Below are 21947 nucleotides of genomic sequence, written 5' to 3' on the forward strand. Positions count from 1 at the left end.
ACCATGTGAGCCATCCTGGAGAATGTTCCATGTGCACTTGAGAAGAATGTGTATTCTGCTTTTGCATGTGATGTTCTGTATATAGCTGTAAGTCCTTCTAGTCTAATATGTCATTTAAAGTTGATATTTCCTCAATGATTTTCTGTCTGGACAATCCCTCCATTAATATAAGTGGGATGTTAAAGTCCTCTACTATTACTGTATTGCTAACAGTTTTTAAAGTTCGTTATTTGCTTTACATATTTTGGTGCTCTTATGTTGAGTGCATATGTTCATAAATGTTTTATCTTTTTGCTGAGTTGACCCCATTATCATGTAATGCCCTCTTTTGGTCTTTTATTACAGTATTTGTTTTAAAATCTAGCCACTTTGGAAAACAGTGTGGAGGTCCCTTAAAAAGTTAAAAATTGAGCTACCCTATGATCCAGCAATTGCACTACTGGGTATTTACCCCAAAGATACAGATGTAGTGAAGAGAAGAGCCACATGCACCCCGATGTTCATAGCAGCATTGTCCACAATAGCTAAATCATGGAAGGAGCCTAGTTGCCCTTCAACAGATGACTGGATTAAGAAGATGTGGGCCATATAAACAATGGAATATTACTCAGCCATCAAAAAGAATGATTTCACAACATTTGCAGCAACATGGATGGGACTGGAGGAGATAATGCTAAGCGAAATAAGTCAAGCAGAGAAAGACAATTACATATGGTTTTACTCATATAAGGAACATAAGAAGTAGAAAAATCGGTAGGAGAAGAAAGGGAAGAAGGAAGGGAGGCGTAAAAAGAAGGGGGAATAAACCATGAGAGACTATGGACTCTGGGAAACAAACTGAGGGCTTTAGAGGGGAGGGGGGTGGGGGATTGGGATAGGCCGGTGATGGGTATTAAGGAGGGCACGTATTGCATGGTGTGTTGGGTGTTATATGCAAGTAATGAATCATGGAACTTTGCATCAAAAACTTGGGATGTACTGTATGGTGACTAACATAAAAATAAATAAAAATCACAAAAAAATCTATTTTATCTAACATAAGTATTGCTACAACAGCTTTCTTTTCATTTCCATTCATCTGCACTATCTTTTTCTATCCCTTCACTTTTAGTCTGTGTCCTTACTTCTGAAGTGAGTCTCTGCAGGTAGCATATATATGAGACTTTTTAAAAAAATCCACTCAGCCACTCTATGTCTTTTTACTGGAGTCCATTTAAATTTAAAGTAATTATTGATAGGTATGCACTTATTGCCATTTTGTATGGGATAGACTCATAGATGAGTCTTATTAAAAAATTCATTCAGTCATTCTATGTGTTTTTACTGGAGTCCATTTAAATTTAAAGTAATTTTTGATAGGTATGCACTCATTGTCATTTTGTAATTCTTTTCTGGCTGTTTTTGTAGTTGTCCTGTTTTTTTCTTCTTCTCTTTCTTCCTTTGTGGTCTGATAAATTTCTGTAGTGCTATGTTTAGATTACTTTCTTATTTTCTTTCGTGTATTTACTGTAAGTTTTTCCTTTGTGGTTACTATGAGGTTCCCATATAACATCCTATGTATATAACAGTCAATTTTAAGTAGATAGCAACTTAAATTTGAATGCATTCCAAAACTACATTTTTATTCCATGTTTTTTTTTTAATATTTTATTTTTTGAGAGAGAAAGAGAAAAAACGAGCAGTGGGGAGGGGCAGAGGGAAAGAAAGAGAGAGAGAGAGAGAGAGAGAGAGAGAGAGAGAAGCAGACTCCCGGCTAAGCAGAAAGCCCATTGCGGGGCTTGATCCCAGGACCCTGGGATCATGACCTGAGCTGAAGGCAGACGCTTAGCTGACTGAGCCACCCAGGCCTTCCCCCCTATATTTATTTTTTGATGTTACATTTTACATCTTTATTTTGTGTATCTCAACTTATTACTGTAATTTTAGTTATTTTTACTTTTGTCTTTTTACCATCATAGTAACTTTATAACTGGTTAATCTACTATGTTTGCTATATATATCTACCTTTTTCAGTGAGATTTTTACTTTCATATGTTTTCTTGTCTTTAATTAGTTTTCAGCTTAAAGAAGTCACTTAAACATTTCTTGTAAGCCTGGCTTAGTGGTGATAAACTCCTTTAACTTTTGCTTATCTGGAAAACTCTCTCTCTCCTTTTATTCTGAATGACATTCTTGATGGTTATTCATGATTGGAAGATTTTTCCTTTCAGTACTTTGAGTATGTTATGCCAGTCTCTTTTGGCCTGCAAATTTTCTGCTGAAAATCTGCTGGTAGTCTTAATGAATTTTCCCTTGTCCATAAAAAAATTGCTTTTCTCTTTCTGCTTTTAAGATTCTCTCTTTAACTTTGAAGATATTCATTATAATGTGTCCTGTTGTGGATTTCTTTGGATTCATCTTATTTGGAGTCTTATAGGCTTCCTGGACCAGAACGTCTGTTTCTTTTCTCAAATCAGAGAAATTTTCAGCCATTATCTTCAAATACATTTTCTGCCTCTTTCTTTCTCTTTTCTTTTCCTGGGACCTCTACAGTGCAAATGTTATTCTGCTTGATGTTACTATTACGATATCATCACTAAGAAAAAAATTTTTTTTTTCCTTTTGCTGCTCTGTCTGGTTAAGTTTTATTGGTTTGGGTTCTAGCTCACTGACCCATTCTTCTGCTTTATCCAATCTGCTGTTGAACCCCTCTACTGTATTTTTTTAGTTTAGTTATTGTACTCTTCAACTCTGTGACTTCTGTTTGGTACTTTCTCATATTTTTTCTTTGTTGAAAGTTTGACTGTGTTCATTCATTCTTCTCTCAATTTTAGTGAGCATCTTTATTATCATTATTTCGAACTCTTTATCAGGTATGGTCTTGTGTAAGAGATGACCTATGGGGCCAGAAGCACAATCCCTCCTGGCCACCAGAGCCAGGCACTCAAGTATGGGCTGCACATACCTGTCAGCTGTGGTGGGGCTGGGGCTCCTGAACAGAAGGGGGTAAGGCGCCCAGCACGTTGTAGTGCAGCAGAAGCATGGGGAAGCAAGGTACAACCATCAGTGCTAGCAAGTTAGAGGGAGACTGCCAAAATAGCGCCTGACAGCACTGGCATGAGCAACATAGAATGAGATCACAAAAATGGTACCTACTAGTGCTTCTGTCCCCAGAGAGTCCTAACAGGTTCTGGCCTCTTTAGCAGTCGCTTTAAGATTAATAAGTGGGTCTCTTTCACATATAGTCTAGATGCTTTTCAAACCATGCTTTTATGTTGAGTCCCAGAGTGAGTGAGTCTTTGTGTCAAACATTTAAGAGCAGATTCTCCATTTTCTACCGGTCTATGGTACTCCGAGATATAATCCTTGTTGGCTTCATGTGTTGTGGGCTTGTCTCTCCAACACAGGACCCAAGGACTGGGGTGCTTGATGTGGGGTACAAATCCCTTATCCCTCAGGAAAAACTTTTGTATTTTTGAGGTCCCTCCCAATTGTGGGTCACTGCACCTGTGGTAGGGTTTTGCTGAGAATGTTTCTCTGCCTCTCCTGCCTTCATGCTGTCCTTTAATCTTTTGTTGTGGAGGTGCTGTTCATATAGTTTTTCAGACTTTTTAAGTGTAAATTATTCCATAGGTAGCTATAGATTTGTTGTGTCTGTGGGAGGAGGTGAGTTCAGTATTTCCCTACTTGCCATCTTGAACTTCTTGCCAGGCACAAGTGATTTCTGACATCACTGAGAGAGGGCTGGCATGGATCAAGAAGAGACAATATCATCATCAGAACTACTAAAAGCCCTTTACCATCTGAAGAGGCACAGTTATCAGCTCTCAGCTCCATACACCTAATGGTATCAATTCTTGGAATCCTTCAGCTTCTTGGTTGTGGATGGATCAAGGAGATTTTTTTCCTGACTTCTTCATTCCCCTCCAAAATTTAAGCCTTGGGGAAAATCAGACTGCAACCAAACATCACTATAACAGGCACATATACTATGGTGCATTTTATGGAAGAAAATTAAAATGTTAAGGCATTATATGTTAAGTCCTCAAGGAAACATGATTCGAAAAATCTCTTATGTATTTAATGCCCTGCTTATGTTTCTCCCAGAAACACTCTCTACAACTTTCACTAGAAGAAAAAAAAGATTGTTGTTTTGTCTCATCTGTGGACTCCTTATGTTGGGTTTGGTAGCAACTACCAGGTGAAATCTGTGTGTTTCCGAGTTAAGCTGGAAGCAGGTAATTCCACAAGGGGGCCCTACACCACATGGCTTTGTGACGTATGCAGGTACTATAGGACATGTTTGCTTTTGTAAATCTCTAGGTAAGGTACGTTCTGTCTATCTCCTACCCAGGAGCCATTCCTTACCGTACATCTTTGATTTTTTAAACGTAGCTAGTGACCATCTCCTTCACTGGGAGTTCAGACAGTCCCTCAGCCCAAGTAAGTGAATTTTGATTAAGTCAGTGAATCAAATTCCATCCTATTTGTCAGTAACTGGTTTAGGAATAGGAATGTGACACAGTGCTGGCCGATGAGGGCTAGAAGTCTGCTGTGGGACTTTGGGGAAAGTTCTCCTATCTTTATAACAGGCAACCAAAGGAGGGATATTCTCCATTTCTGTCTTCTGCCAGAAGGTTACTATGTGAACGTGTGATGCCTAGAGACACCATCTTTTCCACCATGAGGGGAGCCAGTCCAAAAGAAAAGTCAAGGAACTGACCAGAGTGGTGAGAGGAAAGAACCCATGTCCTTTATTGTATTATGAGCTGCTGAGTTAACCTACCTTGGAATTACCCTAACTCTAGGCTTCTTATGTAAAAATGTATTTCTTAAATTTATTTAAGTCAGTCTCAGTTGAATTTTTTGTTTTGCAACTCATAGCATTCTCATATAGTAATTAAGAATAAGAACTAACAAATGTACTAAAGGGAAAACCATCTTTGGCACTGGGGAGGTAAAGATATCGCATGCTTTTGGATAGGGAAGGCTAGAACATTATGTTGGGTTGTCAGCTGCCTTTGGGGAGATCCATGTTAGTTAGAACAGCAAAGGAAGCCACCTTAGGAGCATCTGAATTAAACTCAGTTTTGAAGAGCTCAAAATAAGGGAGTCAAGAGCAAAAAGCCACTGTTATGCAGTGTTTCTGTAAGGCTTCGTTAGTTCACAAGGAAAACGCAGAGTATCCAGAAGGTCTGAAAGCCTGAAATGAGGGTGTCATAGCATCTGTGAAGAAGATACATGTGGATGTGTGTAGGCAAGGATGGAATAAGATGGGGAAAGTAGGATTTTAATTACTGTAGCACCTAGTGATATGACTCAGAGTGAGTGCACGTTTACGGAGTTCCTCTATGGGATAGTAAAGAAAATTCTTTGCATAACAGCTCTGGATGGCTGTCCCCAAAGAGTTATCCCAAGCTATGGGGCTCTTGGAGATGTACCAACAACCTGACTGGTGTCTGGACACACTGCCATCAGTTCCTTTGAGAACAACCAGAATGATGAAAACACTCTTGACACTTGGAACTGCTCATATTTTAATTCTCTTGTCACAGGATAAGTATGTTGCCTCTGTGCTCTGAACCAAATCCTGACGTAGTTCTTGGAATGAAGGAAACATAAATTTTCTAATCTTACAGAGAACAGCAACTTCTCAATAAGCAGCAAAGGAAGGCTGAAATGGAAGACTGGCCACTTTCTCATAGCCCCCTAGAAGGCAATTTGAGTAAAATGGAGGCTTTTAAAAAATTATTGATTTCTTTTAGAAGCTCCTGTAAAAGGGAAAAGCAGCCCCTGACAACCTGGAGCTGGTGTGGCCCTCACAACTGGGCCTTGCTGTTATTCTGTTGAGGACAAACAAATTTCACAGAACATCAACATGAGACAAGGCCACTCTGTGATCATGGTAGATCGAGACAGAAACAAGTCTACCTTATAATCACATGGGAACACAGACACAATCTGAACGCTGTTCAAGTTACAATACGCCAAGTGTTCCACTCTCCTGGCTAATGGGAGTGACCACTCCTCCTTTACCAATTACAACTGTAGCCTTGCTCTATTCTACTCTCCCTCTAAAGATTTATTAGGATATTGTATTAGTTTCCTAGGGCTGCCATAACAAATTACCACAAACTTGGTGTCTCAAAACAGCAGACATTCATTTTCTCACAGCTCTGGAGACTCAAAGTATGAAATCAAGGTGCCAGCAGGATTGGTTCCCTCTGGGGGGTCTGAGGGAGAATCTCTTCCATGCCTACCTCCTCGCTTCTGGTGGCTGCTGGTAATTCTTAGTGTTCTTTAGCTTATAGGTATATTCCAATGTGTGCCTCTTTCTTCACATTGCCTTCTCCCCTGTGTCTCTCCTCTTTGTTTCTGTCTTCTCTTATAAGGATTCTTGTCATTGGATTTAGGGCCCACCTGGTTAATCTGGGATGACCTTGTTTCTAGAGCTTTTGTTTCATTACATTTGCAAGGACCCTTTTTCCAAACAAGGTCACACTCACAGGTACTGGGGATTAAGAATAGGGCATACCTTTTGGGGGACCATAATTTAACCCACTACAGATCCCTAACTGTAGAATTACCCCAGCTTCCTGACAGCATCCAATCCAGAGCAAAGCCTCTCTTCCTTAAACCCTCTCCAAAATACCTAACATAAATCTTACTGTAAGTCTTTTCTAACACTCTCTTACTGAGGCAGCCTACAGTTCACTGTTGTGTATTCCCCCTTGCTGCAATGAGTAATGAACCAACTTTTTCAACTATAGGAATAGTCATATTCCGGGTGGTCTCTGGCTGGAGGGCACTGATATCCCCTAATACTTAACATCTACTGAGCACTCTAATGTGTTAGGCACCATGTCAATGCTCAAATGCAAGAATGCATTGAATCTTTGTAGCAACTCTATTATGAGTAGGTACTATTAATCCTCATTTTACAGCTGAGAAAATTGAGGCTTAGAAAAATTAGTACCTTATTAGTCAGGATCCTCCAGAGAAACAGAACCAAAAGGAGTTAGAGAGGGAGGAAGAGAGGGAATCAAGATTTATTATTTATTATAAAGAATCTGCTATGTGATCATAGAGGCTAAGAAGTCCCAAGACCTGTAGCTGGCCAGCTAGAGACTCAGGACAACCAACAGTTTTGTTCTAGTCTGAGTCTAAAGGCCTGAGAACCAAGAGAGCCAATGGTGTGGTTATAGTCCTAAAACTCGTAGGCTCGAGACCCATTAAGAGCCAGTGTTTCACTTGAGTCCAAAAGCAGAGAAAGAGCTGATATCCCAGTTCTAAGGCAGTCAGGTGTGAAGAACCCTCTCTTCTTCAGAGGAGAGTCAGCCATTTTGTTCTGTTCAAGTCTTCAACTGATTGGATAAGGCCCACCCACATTAGAGAGGACAATCAGGTTTACTCATTCTGGTTTAAATGTTAATCTTATCCAAAAACACGTTCACAGCAACACCCAGGATATTCTTTGACCAAATATTTGGGCACTCTGTGGTCAAGTTGACACATAAAATTAATCATCACAACATCTCTCTCAAGATCCCAGAGCAAGTAACTGGTGGAGTCAGAACTCAGAGCCCAGGTAGTCTGCCTCTCCAGTTCATATTCTGCCATAATACTCCTCAGTGATCTCCCTTTTCACAGGTGGGCTTCATCCAGAGACAATCTTCAATGGATTCTATGCTAATTCTCTCTGATCTCAGACTCTGCAACACACAACTTAGAACTGGATTATGTATTGTTTCATGTCTTCACTGTTGTTTCATGTGTGATTTTTCTCCCTTCTATCATTAGATTAATCCCATTGGGAACAAGGACTGTGTCTTAGGTTTTAATAATAGCTAGCATTATTAAATACTTATTATGGATGTATTTATCCATTTAATATTCACAACAATACACAAGATAGCTACCTTTGTTTTCCCCATTTTACAGATAAGAAGACTAGACCCCAGATACTGACCTACCTACACAGGGCTACAGGATAACCCAGGTGATTTGGCCCCAGACCCGGTGTTCTTAAAACCTCTCTGCCATGCATCCTGTATCTCTTTCCTCCAGTTGGCCCCCATTCTCAGTATCCATCTCGGTGGGTGGCGCACACAGGGCACCTCGGGACTCTCTCTAGGGAGTTGGTTTCAGGGAACAAGAGCTCTTTGGGGGTGCCGAATGGCTTTGAAATTGGCTGACCAGGTGTGTGGGGTGGAACCCCGTCTGCAGAGTAATCTGGCTTGAGGTTGGGCTGGTGCTCTCTCTGGGGTTCCCCTGCTCCTTTGCTGGCCTCAGCTCAAGAATGTACTTTCTGAGAAGCCGTGGTTGAGCAAGCCCTGTGACATGTCCTCTAGAGAGGTGCTCAGGTTATTCTCACCTGCCTGCATCCCGGTGCCAAGACTAGGCCTTGAAAATGCAACGTCATCTTGCTAAGCATCAGCTGGCTCCTGTTGTTAGGAAACACTGTCCCACCAGGAGCTGTACGAACAGGTTCTTTGCAGAGAGGAGATCTACGGTGCTGGCTGGCTACAGTGCAGTGCTGGCTGGCACAGTGCCTGGGTGTGGGGCACTGGGGGAGGGTGTATTTAGTCCTCTCTGAGGCTGCTGGAGCAAATGCTAACCCAACCCTTCGGGGGTCAGAGCAGAGGATCCATCCCCCAACTCCCCACACACGCACATCCACGTTACCTGAACAAGCAGGTGCCTTTTCAACTCCCCTAAAGCTGAATTATGCCTTAAGTATTCCAGGAAGACTTAAATGACCCAAATATAGTGAAAATCTGAATGAGTGTGTAGTTTTCAAAGGAAGGTACGTCTCCTTGGTTCCTCTAAAGTACCGGTCACAGCTCTTTCATTACTGAGTCATTACCTTCTTTCTCAAAGGCTGGACCATGAGCTTTTTAAGAGAAGAACCATGTTATTGGTGTTTGTGTTTCTGGCACCAAATACAGGGCCTGCAATATTGGGGTCACTTAGGAACATCGTTCTGAATGGTAATATTTGTAGGATTTCCCCCCTGATTTTTATTCATGTTGCCATTATCAAAAAAACCTTGTTATATGGGAAGAAGGCCTGACAAGAAGGCAGGAGGTTGTGGTTATGTCTCAACTCTGGGATAAAAAAGCTATACAACCTAAGCAATGTAAGTTGACTTTCAGATCTCAGCTTATTTATCTGAGTGAACAAAGTTGAATTTGAGAAAGTCTAAGGTCCCTGCTAGTTTAGTCCTAGGACTCTGCATGTGACATGCTTGGCACTGAGAGGGTGTTATAGGAATGTGGTTCCTGCTATACCTGAGTTCGTAGCCCAAGAGTGATAATGTGGGCACAGACACACTGACGTGCCCTTCCCCCTCCTGCTCTGAAGCTAGTGTCTACAGGAAATGACCGCAAAAGGGGTGGACTTGATTGGCAGGTGATAGCTTTCCAGAGCCTTTGAGGAGCTTGCCATGGGGCCCCTGCTTCATGGTCATGGCACCTGCTGCCAGAATGCCTACATTACAGACCTTGCCTGGAGCTCCCTATGTCTCTCCCACTGCTAATCTCTGTAACCCTGCTGTCAGAATATGACGCAGGCTCTCCACCTTAGGCCATATGGTTGGGAAAAACATCCTTCTTGCAGAGATTCCTGCGGGGAAAGGAAGGACACAGCTCTTTGATCTTGATCCCTAACAAAGAATTTGTCTTGGGATCTTTGAAATCTTGGGAGGAAAAAAAAAAAAAGACCTGTACTTTCAGAGCTTTCCTTATTTGATATATAATAAACAGGAGGACAAACAGAACTCTGAGGCAACTATTCCTTTGTTCTGGGAGACATTACAGTGGCTATTTGGTCATTAAAAGGGAAATCAAGTACTCTAGAATGCTGAAACTTAGACCTTGCCTTCCAAGGGGCTCCTGGGTTATAAGCTGTTTTTATCATGGGTAGAATTGCAGCTCTGCAAATTGTTTTCTATAAGGAAATGTTTCATTTTTAAAGAAGAGTTAGTCTTCAGAGTCTCTGATAGTTGTTCCCTGCTCTTGAACATGTGGTTGTTCTTACGGGAATGAAGGCTGGAATCTGGGTGTGGGTGCAGGTGGGGGTGATGGAAACTTGCCCTCACTGAGGCGGCTGGAGGCATCACCAAGAGGGCCAGACTGGGCAGCTTAAGGCCCCACTGCTCATGTGCTTGAAGCCCAACACTTTGCAATTTTCTAGACTAATCAACCCGGACTTTGGAAAAGGACCGATGCTTACTTTATTGCCTTCCAGTTCATTTTCTGGTTAGGGGCCCAGAGGCAAGACGAAGCTTCTTGAGTGGCGAGGACATTTCCACTGTTAATCATGTTGAGACATGCCAGAAGGGGACAGAAAATGGGAGAGTGCTTGGGGGACAGTGAAGCAGGGATTAGCAGCCAAGTGCCCCATGGAAAGAACCACCACCTCTCTGATGGAAGGAAATACCCAGTGTCTAGGACTGGGGAAGCAGGCTAGGATGGGTGGTGGCCAGCAGAGCTTATACAGGGAGAGGTCTGACCTGTGAACCTTATGATTCCTCATTTCTAGAACCAGTTTTAACGCTCTCAGAGTTGTAATTCCTGTCTATTATCTCCGAATGCGTATTAGCGTCTTGTTACTCATGAATGCTTGGGGTTAGCTGTTGGGGCCTGAATGACCACAACACCTGACAGCTCTAAGAGCCAAGGCAGCAAAGTGAATGGGGTCTACAGAGGAACAGAAGCTAGAGACAGGGAGGGACTGAATGTTGGAGGCATAACTATGGTTTCAGATTAATGAGGCAGCTGCTGTGAGATATCCCCTCCCCCAAATATACTGGAGGGAAAGTGTCTTCAAAGAGGGAGACCGGGACCTACTATTTATGCTGGTGGGGAAACTGAGTCAGCAAACAAGTGAGACGGAGGGCAAAGGGTTGCAGGGCTCCATCCTTGATGAGAAGGAGGGGATTCCGAGGGCAGGGATCATCACACAGAAGGCGGGATGGGAGAGTAATAATGATGAGGATGAGTGTGCGGACAGAGGTTTTTGTTCTGGAAGCAGCAAAGTAGAGCAGACAGAGCATCAGAGACCAGCGTCTTGTCCTAACTTTGCTACAAGTGAGGTGCAGTCACTTATCTTCCTCTAGACTCCGATTTCCCCCACAGAGAGCGATTTGTTTACTTAGGATGCTGTCCCCCTCTGTGTTCCTTCCTAAGCCAATCTACCACCATCAATGAGCAACTGGACCTCTCTCCTCTCTAGTCTTACTTCCTTTGTGGAGATTTCCAGGGACTCTGGAGCAATTCTAACCACAGGACCTAATGGTTGAAGTAGGAAGTCCCTCTATGGAGCTGTGCTCCTGGGTCTAGTTACCCAAATCCAGATTTGATAGTTTAGGGAAAAAGACGCTCAAAGGGCTTCACCGGAATCATATGTCCCAACAGTTACAGCACTGGGAAGGATGGACCTTGCCATTTCAGATGCCTGTTTCAATTTTGGAAGAAAGTACTTTGTGTCTTAGAACCTGAGTTAAATGTGACAGACGTATCTGACTACTCAACTGTGAACTCTGGGCTCTGGTCTCCTTGAATCTTCAATGACAACATTATCCTGGCACATGTGTGCACTCAACATGTACTGGATAAATGAGTTAATGGAATCTACAAATAGTTATGAGATTCAGATTTTCTAAGCCAACCATCAGGCTATATTGTCTGCAAAGAGTCTTATGCTGCTTCCAGATGTGTGAAGGACTTTGAGAGATGTCATGAAATGCTGAAACTGGAATTTGGAGGCCATTTTGGAGGTTTCTGGGGACTGACAGATCAGTAGCATCCTTAAAAAAATAGGTGTATAATTACCGCATAGTACTTCAATGTTCTCCTTGCCCATAAAGCTTATTACCACCCTCAAAGCAGGGTCCTGAGACAAGTGGGCATCATTCTCACTCAGCCTTTCCAGTTCTTCTTCTGAACTCTCCTTCCCCACAGGCTGGTGACTTTACTCCCTTCCAGGTGACCCAGGACCGCTCCACAGGTCACTCTACTTTCCCCACACTGACACGGGCCCAGAACCTTCCTGACATCCTTCCTTGTTTTTTCCCCTCAACTGATATGAAGAACATTCACCATGTTCTTATTCTTCTTGTGGTTCCCCCTAAGTTTCTGTGGTCTTTGAATGAGAAGGAGGAGAGAGAAGTCCTCGTGCCTCATCAAAGCAGTCTGGAGCCCTACAGACATCTTCTGGAGACCTCAGGATGGCTACATGCTTCAGTCCACCCAGGAACCAAACCATATGCTCTGACCTAGCATTAATTCCAAGCTTCCTTTGTCACTTCATTCTTCTTTATTTTGAGGGATGTATGCATTTTCTCCCAGAGAATCGGTTGAAGACAAATATTTGTTTCCTGAATCTAGTAACAAGGGGAGCCTGGAGGAGTATTCCAGGTGTGAGGGTGGAGAGCTGCCTTGACAAAAGTTGGGGCCCTGGTGAATAGAGCCTGGCGGTTTTTGTTTTTCCACTCGGATAAAAAAACAAAACAAAACATGCATCCCACCTTTCCATTACATACCTTGATGGATTGGTTGGCCTTGGATTGCTACAGTAAGGTTTTCAGGGAAATGTAAGCAGGTCTGGTAGGGCGAGAGCTGGAAAGGCAGAGTAGAGAGTCATGGTTAAAAGTCTGATGTGGGAGATGATTGCCTGGCTTCAAATCCTGGCCCAACCATGCAAAAGCGAGTGCCCTCAGGCAGGTTCCTTAACCTCCTTCAAGGTGCTTTTCTCATCTGTAAAATACATACCTCGTACAACTGTAGTTACCACAACAAAAAAATACTTAAAATAGTTTCCAGGTATGACATATAAGTGCGTGCTACTACCATTCTAGGTATCCATGCTGTGTGGGGCCTGGGAGACTGGTACACAGTGGGCTTTGGTGTCGGCCCCAACCAGACCCCCTCCTTTCCACAGAGAGTCCTATATCTGAGTGGTTACCATTGTTCTTGGAGTCAGGGCCTTTTCCAGGTTCATGGCTACACTTCTTCTTGCCCGTAAATGAGAATGAAAAGCCCATAGACCTTTACATGGTGAGTGCCCTGATCTTAAACAGGTGAGCCCATGCATGCAGCCTGATGGATGCTTCTCCTAATTTTGGAGGTTGAGCTGAACAAAGTCACTAAGAACTCCTAATTGTTTTGACCATGTGTCCTTCAAAAGCTCCTGAAATTCTTAGAGAATAACACTTCTCTTGGAAACTGGACATCAGACAGAGACGAGCCATCAAAACTTGAGCTGAAATCCTCTCGAGTCTTACACATTTAAAGATTAAAAAGCAATTTCCTTTAAATAATCATTCTATCACCCACTTATGGGTTCTATTTCAATATCTTCTTTTAGGAGGCTTATTCCATTATCTCAGTAAGGAAAAAGCAATAGGAACTAATGAAAGTAAAGGGCAAAATTTCCTATTAAGCTCATCCCTAATGTAAAAGATGGGGTTTTATGGAAAAAACTGTCTAATAATAGTTATTAAAATGTCTTTGGATAAACAAACAACGCTGTACACATCAAAATGCTTGACATCAGGTTAAAAGGGAAAAGTGCGTGCTAGAAAAACCAGGTAGCACGGCCTGGGCATGTCTATTAAGGAGCAGCTCAGGGCATCCGTGTGCACTGGAACACAGCTCCCCGCACAGGCAGCCCAACCACCACTGTGGCCAAAAGGGCAGATGGAAAGGCCGTTAACCCTACGAGAGCCTGAGGCAGGGTGAACTAGAAGAGCTTACACCGACACAGAAATTCTGATTTTCCAAAGAACACTCAAGAAAGAAAAAGGCACATCTCATTCCTCTGATCTGCTCATTCTGCAACTTTCTACCTCCCACATCTCAGATCACACAAATAAGAACCGAATCATATGACTTTAAAAAACACAATATTCCTAAACGGACAGGTAAACTTCAGCAGACCGAATATAGTTTTCAACTAGTTTATCCTACCAACGCTATGGAGTGATGCCGTGAGCAAGATCATGTCATTTACGAGTTGGCACAGGCTTGCTCTGTCCTACCCTTGGTCTTCACTGATGGGGAAAATCACTCTGTTTCCTTTAACAAATGTTCATTGTTCACCTATCATCTGTTAGGCATGGGGCAAGGCGTGACTAAGTCAGATCTGATCTTTGCCTCACAGCACAGGCTCACGGCAGAGGAAGAGAAGCAGTAAAAACACACTGTAATGAGTCCTGTGATGGTCCATGGAGACACATGACGGCGTGGGCTGTCAGGATGGGCAGGTGAAGGATGAGGAGGAATAACTGGGAGGTGAACTCCAGACAGAGGAAGTAGCATCTGCTCAGGGGTTGGAAATGAGAAAATGGCCCTTTGGGGGAAGACAGGTGACCAGATGAACGTCACACAGTTCGTGGATAACTGCAGAGCTGAGTCTTGTCAAGGACTGAGGCTCTGATTGTGTTTAGACTTAACGCTTGTGAAAAAGCAGTTCTTTTTGACTCAGGCTTGCTGTAAACAACAGTGGCCGGAAGATACAATTAGGAAGAGCTGTGTAAGTACCCCAAGTCACAGGAATGTTTTTTTATATTCTATAAAACAAAGGAATGAGCGCAGAAAAGAACTGTCCAGCTCTTTAATAATATAAATTATAACAAATAAAATTAGTGATAAACTTCTGTGATTTCATTGAAAATGCCTTTATTTTTGAAGTGATTAACAACAGATACAACATATATTTCACTATCTCCTTCACTTGACTTTTGTACTTTTCACAATTATCTAAAATATGTTTTTCAAAATCTTTCAGTCCAGATATATGTATGTTTTAGGTAGATTAAAACAGGCTCTGTAATAAAACTTTGTAAGAATTTCCTTCTGTTTATACTGAATGTCAGGTCTTCAACAAGTATTTTTTGAGCGCGTATGTGTAGCAGACAGTGTTCTAGGTCCTGGGGACACAGAAATGACCAGAACATATAGAGTAGCTGCTCTCAGGGAGCCTGTATTCTAGTTGGGAACATGTTATGCACCAGCCAACCAATAACATGTCAGGTGGGACTGATGTTATGAAGCAAAATAAAGGAAGGTGGGGGGGTATAGGGAGAAAGAGAGGTACTGTTTGTAGGAAGGTCAGGAACCGTCTCTGAAGCTGGCTCACACCTGAGTGGTGGTAGCAGAATGTCGTGAGAGGTGGGGGATTCGTGATAGATTTCAAATGTAGAACCTGCATATCTGCGAAGGATGGAAGAGGCTGCAAGAGAGACGACGCTTAGGTCAGGGCGGGAAGGGGAAGATTTGGAGGATTTTGCTCAATGCAGACCTAGACCAGAAGGCAAATGTCTGGAGGCTGGGGTTGGCTGTGACATCGGGTTAGATTAGGAACACACAGGGCCATACGATGATGACGGCCAGGATGACGGTGACAGCCCAGATTCTTGGGCTGCTTGGGTGACTGAGGTGATTGGGGATGTAGGACATAGGGTTGCTCCTGGTGGTCTCCAGAGCAGGCTGTGGGGATCAGGTCGTAAAGTGACAGAAGAGGATAAGGTGAAGCTCCAAGGAGCACACAGGGCTCGGCGAGACCTCACCTCATGGCACCAAGGCGGTGTCAACTCTGGCGGAGGGGTGATGGCTGGAGTAAGTCAAGCTCTAACGTTACTTTCTGGCACCAGGGCTGCCCCTAGGACATGTGGGGCCCTAGGCAAACATGTTTTGTTGGGCCCCTACCTACAAAAACAACTTATTGGTTAAAAGATGTTTCACAAAATTCATGGGTCCATGGGAGATACAGGATTATAGTATAGATATCGGTATAGGGTTTATTCTCAAAAACTTGGAATAATCAGCAGGGAACTGGTACTTAAGTATTTTTAAATTTTCCAATCAGAGCTTGCGATGATTCTTCATAGTGTCTCTATGACAGTAGGTTCGTAGAAACCCTCTCTTCCTATTCAGGTCCAGAAACCATATTATTCATCTCTTTTCTTGTCAAATGTGCTCTTCTTGACTAATTTCACATCTCCCACCACAAGGAAATAGTGGTAATGCATTAATTATCCACAAAGGCATGGGCCTTCAGATCCTTGAAACAATGTGACTCTTTTTGGCTCTGCAGTTCCTTTATACCATCTACTTAACGCTGGTTATGTCATAACTCATGGTGTGACATCATTTGTCATGTGACTCCCGCATGCTGGCTTCCAATGACTCTGTGTTTCATTGATGGGGACCACAAATGCAAGTCTTAACTGGAGTATGCAGAAAAATGATTGATAATCTACTCTTTGGTCATGTTGAATTTATTTTTTAGAATTCGATAACGCAAACATAAAAACCACATCTTACACAAATTCTCCTGAATTCTGTAGGCCATGATTACTGCATTCCTAGAATATGATCTCTTTCGATGCTGGCTGCACTCTGACCTTCCCATGGCCATCAGTGAGGGGGACAGGCCAGTGGCTCATGGGCAGAGCCACTAGAGTAGTTCCATTAGCCAATGTGTGGAATCTCTGATCCTTTCTTCTAGGAGGTTAGGACAGACCTGGGATCTTGACGTCATGGTATCAATCAGAGGCAAAAGAGGACTTCGACTAGAAAGGCCTGTTGTCATTCCCAAGCAACGGTTTCAAAAGCCCTTGGGGAAACAGGTGTGGCCAGCCACAGAGCGCGTAGCTAGACATAGAGGGTAGAGCCTGTGAGACTGTGGGGTGATCATGGGTGGTAGCTAGAGAGGCAGCGCAGGTAAAGGACGCCTGCTGCCGCCCCTACTGCCCTCAGATACTGTAGAATGGACGCAGCATCAGAGCCAACACACAAATAGGTGAGATCTGACTGGTGGGCTCACATGGGTAGCTCAAGCCCATCGGTCAGCAGCAGATAGCTCGTAGCCCGGAGTCCTGAACTTGTCCTCTAACATAAATGAAAAGCACCCCAAATCAGTATTTCAGTACCAGTGTGGTGGTCCAAGCTCACAAGAAATCCTCTCTAGCCAACAGGATTGGTCAACTCAGCTGGCTCCTTACTTGGGACAGACACAGGTAATGGGACTTCAGATAATCCTATAGGACCAAGTCCTGGAGCAACACCAGGCATCTCATCAATCCCAAACAGGAGGTATTTTAGAGGGTTGGAGAGCGACTAAAGAGAAACGAAAACCAGGCCCATACTACATGGTTCCCAGGTCGGGCTCATGGACCCTACCTGGTTGACAGCCAAGGGTGGGAGACTTGTACTCTCAAGTGTGTGCTCCCAACCCCTTCCCCTTCCTCCTCTGTGCTTGCCCAGGTCTAGTGGTGATTGTCTGACATCACAGCTCAAAATCAAATGTAATTTTGCTTCAGACTTTTGCCTCCAACTTCTTAGCAAAACAGACCTCTGATTAGTCCCTGGGTTATAAATATTCTGCATCTTTCCATAGTTTTATCAGCACAGAAAAGGTATTTACAACATTTACCTGGCTAAACAAAGTGCTTTTTAAATCCAAGGGATTTACTTCTCAGTTTCCTTTTCATCAAAGCTGATTCCCTTTTTAAAGAGAGACTTGTATTTCTGAGATTATATTTGTTTCTGAAAGTGAGGGCTTACCTACACTACCCTTGTCCACGGGCTAGAATGCTGAACTCCTGGTACTAAGGCCAGGATCACCTAGGACACAGACACATTTGTGAGTTTCTCTTAAGTATTGGAGGCCATGGCAACACAGTGGGAGTGAACTCAAGCCGCACTTCACCTCTGCCACACCCAATTCTGAAACAGCAGAGGGCTTTCCCTGGCCACACTCTCTGCCGGTGAGCACCTTTGCTGGGAGTCCTGCCCAAGTTTAGAAGTTTTGGTCTATTTCACAGCCTCATATTTTACTCCTGCTCCACCTTTGCTCACTCCAATTGTTCTTACTATTTGGGCAGAGTCCAAATCTATACTTTCAGAGAAATTCACAAAGTTTTGTGAAAAATTAATTTTTTGAATTTAAGGATTTCCCCTTAAAGTAATGCTACAATTTTTTAATGTTTTACCTTTCATTTAAGATGTCACCAGTGGCTATTCTTCAAAGAGATTTAGGCAGTCCCTGACCTTGACACAACTATTGCAAGGTCTCCCCACTGTCACATCACCGGACATTTATGCCCCAGCTGACAAACAGATGTTAAGCCATTTTATGGTGGTTCTGTCTGCCTCCTCGCATTCTATTTCTGGCAATCATTATTTGTGGGTACGTATCCAAGTATCTGCATATCAACCGTATTTTGCTTTTATTTTCTTGTAAAAATGAACGGGAGGTGGTAAAATCAAAGTGCCAACACCAGTAATGACGCGGTTAGGGCTGCTGAAGGCAGGTAATCCTGACCTTCAGTAGACATTCCACGGAGCGCAAATGGTTGTGAGTTTAGTTGCAGAGAAAAGCAACCAACTGAAGACTACAGATGGTGTATCAACGGAGAAACTGGCTTATCTGCGTAAGTATGATTGAGGATGAGCAGTGACCCAAACGCGGGGAGAAGTGCACAAGGCTGCCGTCGACGTCTTCTCAGAGAAGATGACGGCAGGCCTTCCACCTTCTCTTAAAAACCATTTCAAGAAAACTTATCTGACACCATTAAATAGAATCCCTACCAGCTAGTCCTTACTCAGGCTTTAAGTAAGTTTTCTCTCTAGGCTGAGACAACTGGCAGCTGAGGTAAGAAATAATTTCAAAATCTGTAATTTATTATCTCTATGTGATGTTTACTGTTTTTAATGCATTAAATGTATAAGCAATCTGTACACATTGCATATTCATGCAAAAAATGGTGCCTTTAATCACAAGCATACATTTTATAATGTGAGCTCTCAAGAAGCAGAACCCCCCATGTGCCTACTGTTAGACTTTCAGATCCTTGACTTTCAAATATGTGTTCAGGAGTTCATTATATACCCATGTAAAGGACTTTAATTATATATGATTTATTGGGGTGATCTGTCTCTCTTGTTAAGAATGCTGTGGTGTTCTTTTGAAAAAGGATGTTCTCTCTGAACAATGCAAATGTTGAATCTGTTTTCTGTACGTTTCCATAAATAAATGAAGCAGAAGTGCCCTTCAGTATCCAGGTCAGTCACTTGCTCGGTGGCTTTCGGGACACTCACTTCTGCCGGGAGACATTTAAAAGGCAATGAACAAATAACACTCCAAAGCACTGACAGTCATGGGTCTGACCACGTGCTAGGGACACTGTCACCATGATTCAAGTAGAAATGACCATTGTACGTTGAAGAAACTAAGAATCAAGAGGACGCTTTTTAAAAATCTTTACAGGCAACATGGAGGCAGACCCCCACACCCATCCCTGTGCCCTGGAATCTCAGGTTTGAACAAAATCAAAACTTAAAAAAAAAATGCTCATTGACCTTCAAAGTAGATCAAGTACAGATTCCTTTGCCAACAGAGCTGTTTTTACTTCTCTCAAATTATGTTACAGTGGTCTCTCACAGCTCAAAATAGTCCAAAGCTTCTGGTGACCTATTTTTTAAACAGTTCTAAAAATATAGATTTCTAAATACATGTTATCTTAAGTAGTTTGTATTTTAAAGTTATAATCCCTAGCCTATGACTAAATGTTTAGAGATATCGAAGTAAAGGTTTTTGGTATAAAGATATATCTCATTTGGATTTTGAAGAAACTTAAAGCATAAGTTTAAAAATCTAAATATTTAATAATTGCACCCATAAATTTTAAAATCTAAATGTTTAATAATTGACTTTTTAGGTTAGGCTGTGTTTGAAAGACTGGACCAAATTGTTAGTGGAAGCTGAAGGTATTCCCCTAGGAGACAATGTACTTGAAACATTACCTAAAATGATGATAGACGAGGCTTAGGCAAAGGGTCAGAAATTTGAGAAAGTGCAACCGAGACCATAATATATGAAACCAATTTTGAAAATATATATGCACAGGAAAGAAAAATTTGGAAGGATTAACACTAAATTGTTAACAATGGTTATACCTGGTTTATGGGATTATGTGTTTCATTTCATTTTCTGTCCTTAAAATTTTTATAACAAAAATGTGTTTGTAAGTAAAAACAAACAATACTTTTTTAATATGGAAACGAAACATTTTGGAGTAGGGAATTCGTGCTGTCACAGCCCCGCTGTTCCTCTGGCTCTTGGTGGTTTCTCAATTGAAAGAGATGTGAGAGAGGCTTAAGGAGCAAAGGATTTTAAACTTTGCATTATTCCATCAACAATGTAATAATCCCACTTTGCATTTCATCTGGGAAGTTTTAATGCTTTCTTTACACCTAACAATAGAGCTTAAAGTCACCAAATAGCTTAAGTCCTAAACCTAAGGTTTTAAAATTAAAAAAAAAAAAAAAAAAATCCAGAGCCAACAGTGAGGTGAAGGTGCTTATGTTCAGGCATAATTAGATATTTGTAGGTATTTACTACAGACAAAATATATACTGAGGCCAAAGAGCCAATCTTAAAAGGCTAATGAATTAACTGATTCATTAATTGTGAGAACAAGGTTGTGACCTAAGAATTTTTTACAGCACTAGTTTGGTGACTGGAAAGATGTGAGTTGGTGTTAACGTGGTTTCTTATTCTCTGTCAATGCAGACAAGGAGGTTTTTAGGGTATTTCAGTTTGCTTTTCTGTAAAGTGAGTGGCTTTTCCAGTGGAGGCCGCAATCAGTGCCAGCTCCCCTTGGGTCTGGGGCTACTGGGACTATTTTAAACTGTCATGCTAGCCTACACCAGGGCTTTGAGAATATAGCAAGTTTTTAGCTCGCTGCTTCCTACTTGTTTTCCTGCTGGCCCCCTCGGCCTACCTTGCTCTGCCAAGGGTGAAGCCGGTCACTTGTCCAGCGGCCTCTCTCCGGAATGCAGTTTACCTGGTTGTCTTGTGATCTCGGTTTTGGATGGATTCAAGAAAATGCATGATTTTGTAACATGCCCACCAGCTCTGTCTCGTCAGTGTGGGAGCAAAGTTCTCCGGAAGCTTTCTATATCCTAAGTGGAAGCCAAACCGAAGTCACCTCCATCCTGTTTCTCACAGTTGGGGTCTAGAAAAAACTGGCTTTTCCGGTTCTACAGCACTCTGGATTTCTGCACACTCGCCACTGACTTTTGTTTTGGTCTGCCACTTCTTCCTTGAGCTCCTCTCGTCGGGTAACACCCAGCCAAAGACAGCCAACATACACTATTTACGTGCCGTTTTCTAACGTGCTCCAGAACTGTTGGCATGCTACGTTTATGCGCTCCCTCCCCAAGTGACTGCAGGTGGAAGCTGTAGAAAACATCTTGCTCACGCATAACTTGGATCAGCAGCGTTTTCGTCTCTAACGTCTGTGTCTTCCCTGCTTTCCAGCAAAGAAAATGCAAGAAAACGTCTCCAGTGTTTGTTATGCTGCGTCCACAAGGGACCAACCTCTAGTCAGGGTAAGTTACGCTACGCCGTGCAAATCTCTGGCTTAGCACAGAGGGTTTTGTCTCTCACACAAGTCTGATGCACAGGGGGATCCCATCTCTATCTGATAGCATTTGGGACGCATGGCCTCAAAAGCTGCTATGTCAATAGAAGGATGGAGGAAGCGCACCAGCTTTTGAGCACCTTGACCTAAAAGTGACTCCTGTCACTTCTCACGTTCGCTGGTCAGAATTACTCACGGCCCCAACCTAGATGCCACGATGCTAAGAAACGGGAGGAAATGGATATTACCTTTGTTACCCTGTACTCTGTTATTCCAATACTCGATCAACAAAGGAACCAGACTGCCCTTTCTCTTATTAGATTTGAAATAGAGTTAGTAAATGTATGTCAGATGGAACATTGTCTCGTAATGCACAAGGCAGGGCTCAGGCCACCTGAAATTGGTCCTTAGCTCTGCCCTCCCCCTGCCCCACAGTTTCTCATGAGGCTCAAATGCAACTAACCCTGGAGGACACGTGAGCTCATACAGCTCTCCAGGCCCGTACATCACTACAAACCATTTTCAGGCCTCCAAA

General features: G+C 42.7%; 1 long non-coding RNA gene across 1 annotated transcript in view; it reads right to left on the minus strand.

Moving 5' to 3' along the window:
• LOC123789395 (uncharacterized) overlaps positions 1-21947 on the minus strand; it is a 361018-nt gene that overhangs the window by 87514 nt on the left and 251557 nt on the right. The window contains exon 4 of the long non-coding RNA XR_015724054.1: positions 12524-12599. This is a non-coding gene — a long non-coding RNA (uncharacterized LOC123789395). The remainder of the gene's footprint in view (positions 1-12523; positions 12600-21947) is intronic.

The sequence above is a fragment of the Ursus americanus genome, chromosome 3 (assembly GCF_024610735.1).
Source record: "Ursus americanus isolate L20-20 chromosome 3, mUrsAme1.1.p, whole genome shotgun sequence".
NCBI classification, from domain to species: domain Eukaryota; kingdom Metazoa; phylum Chordata; class Mammalia; order Carnivora; family Ursidae; genus Ursus; species Ursus americanus.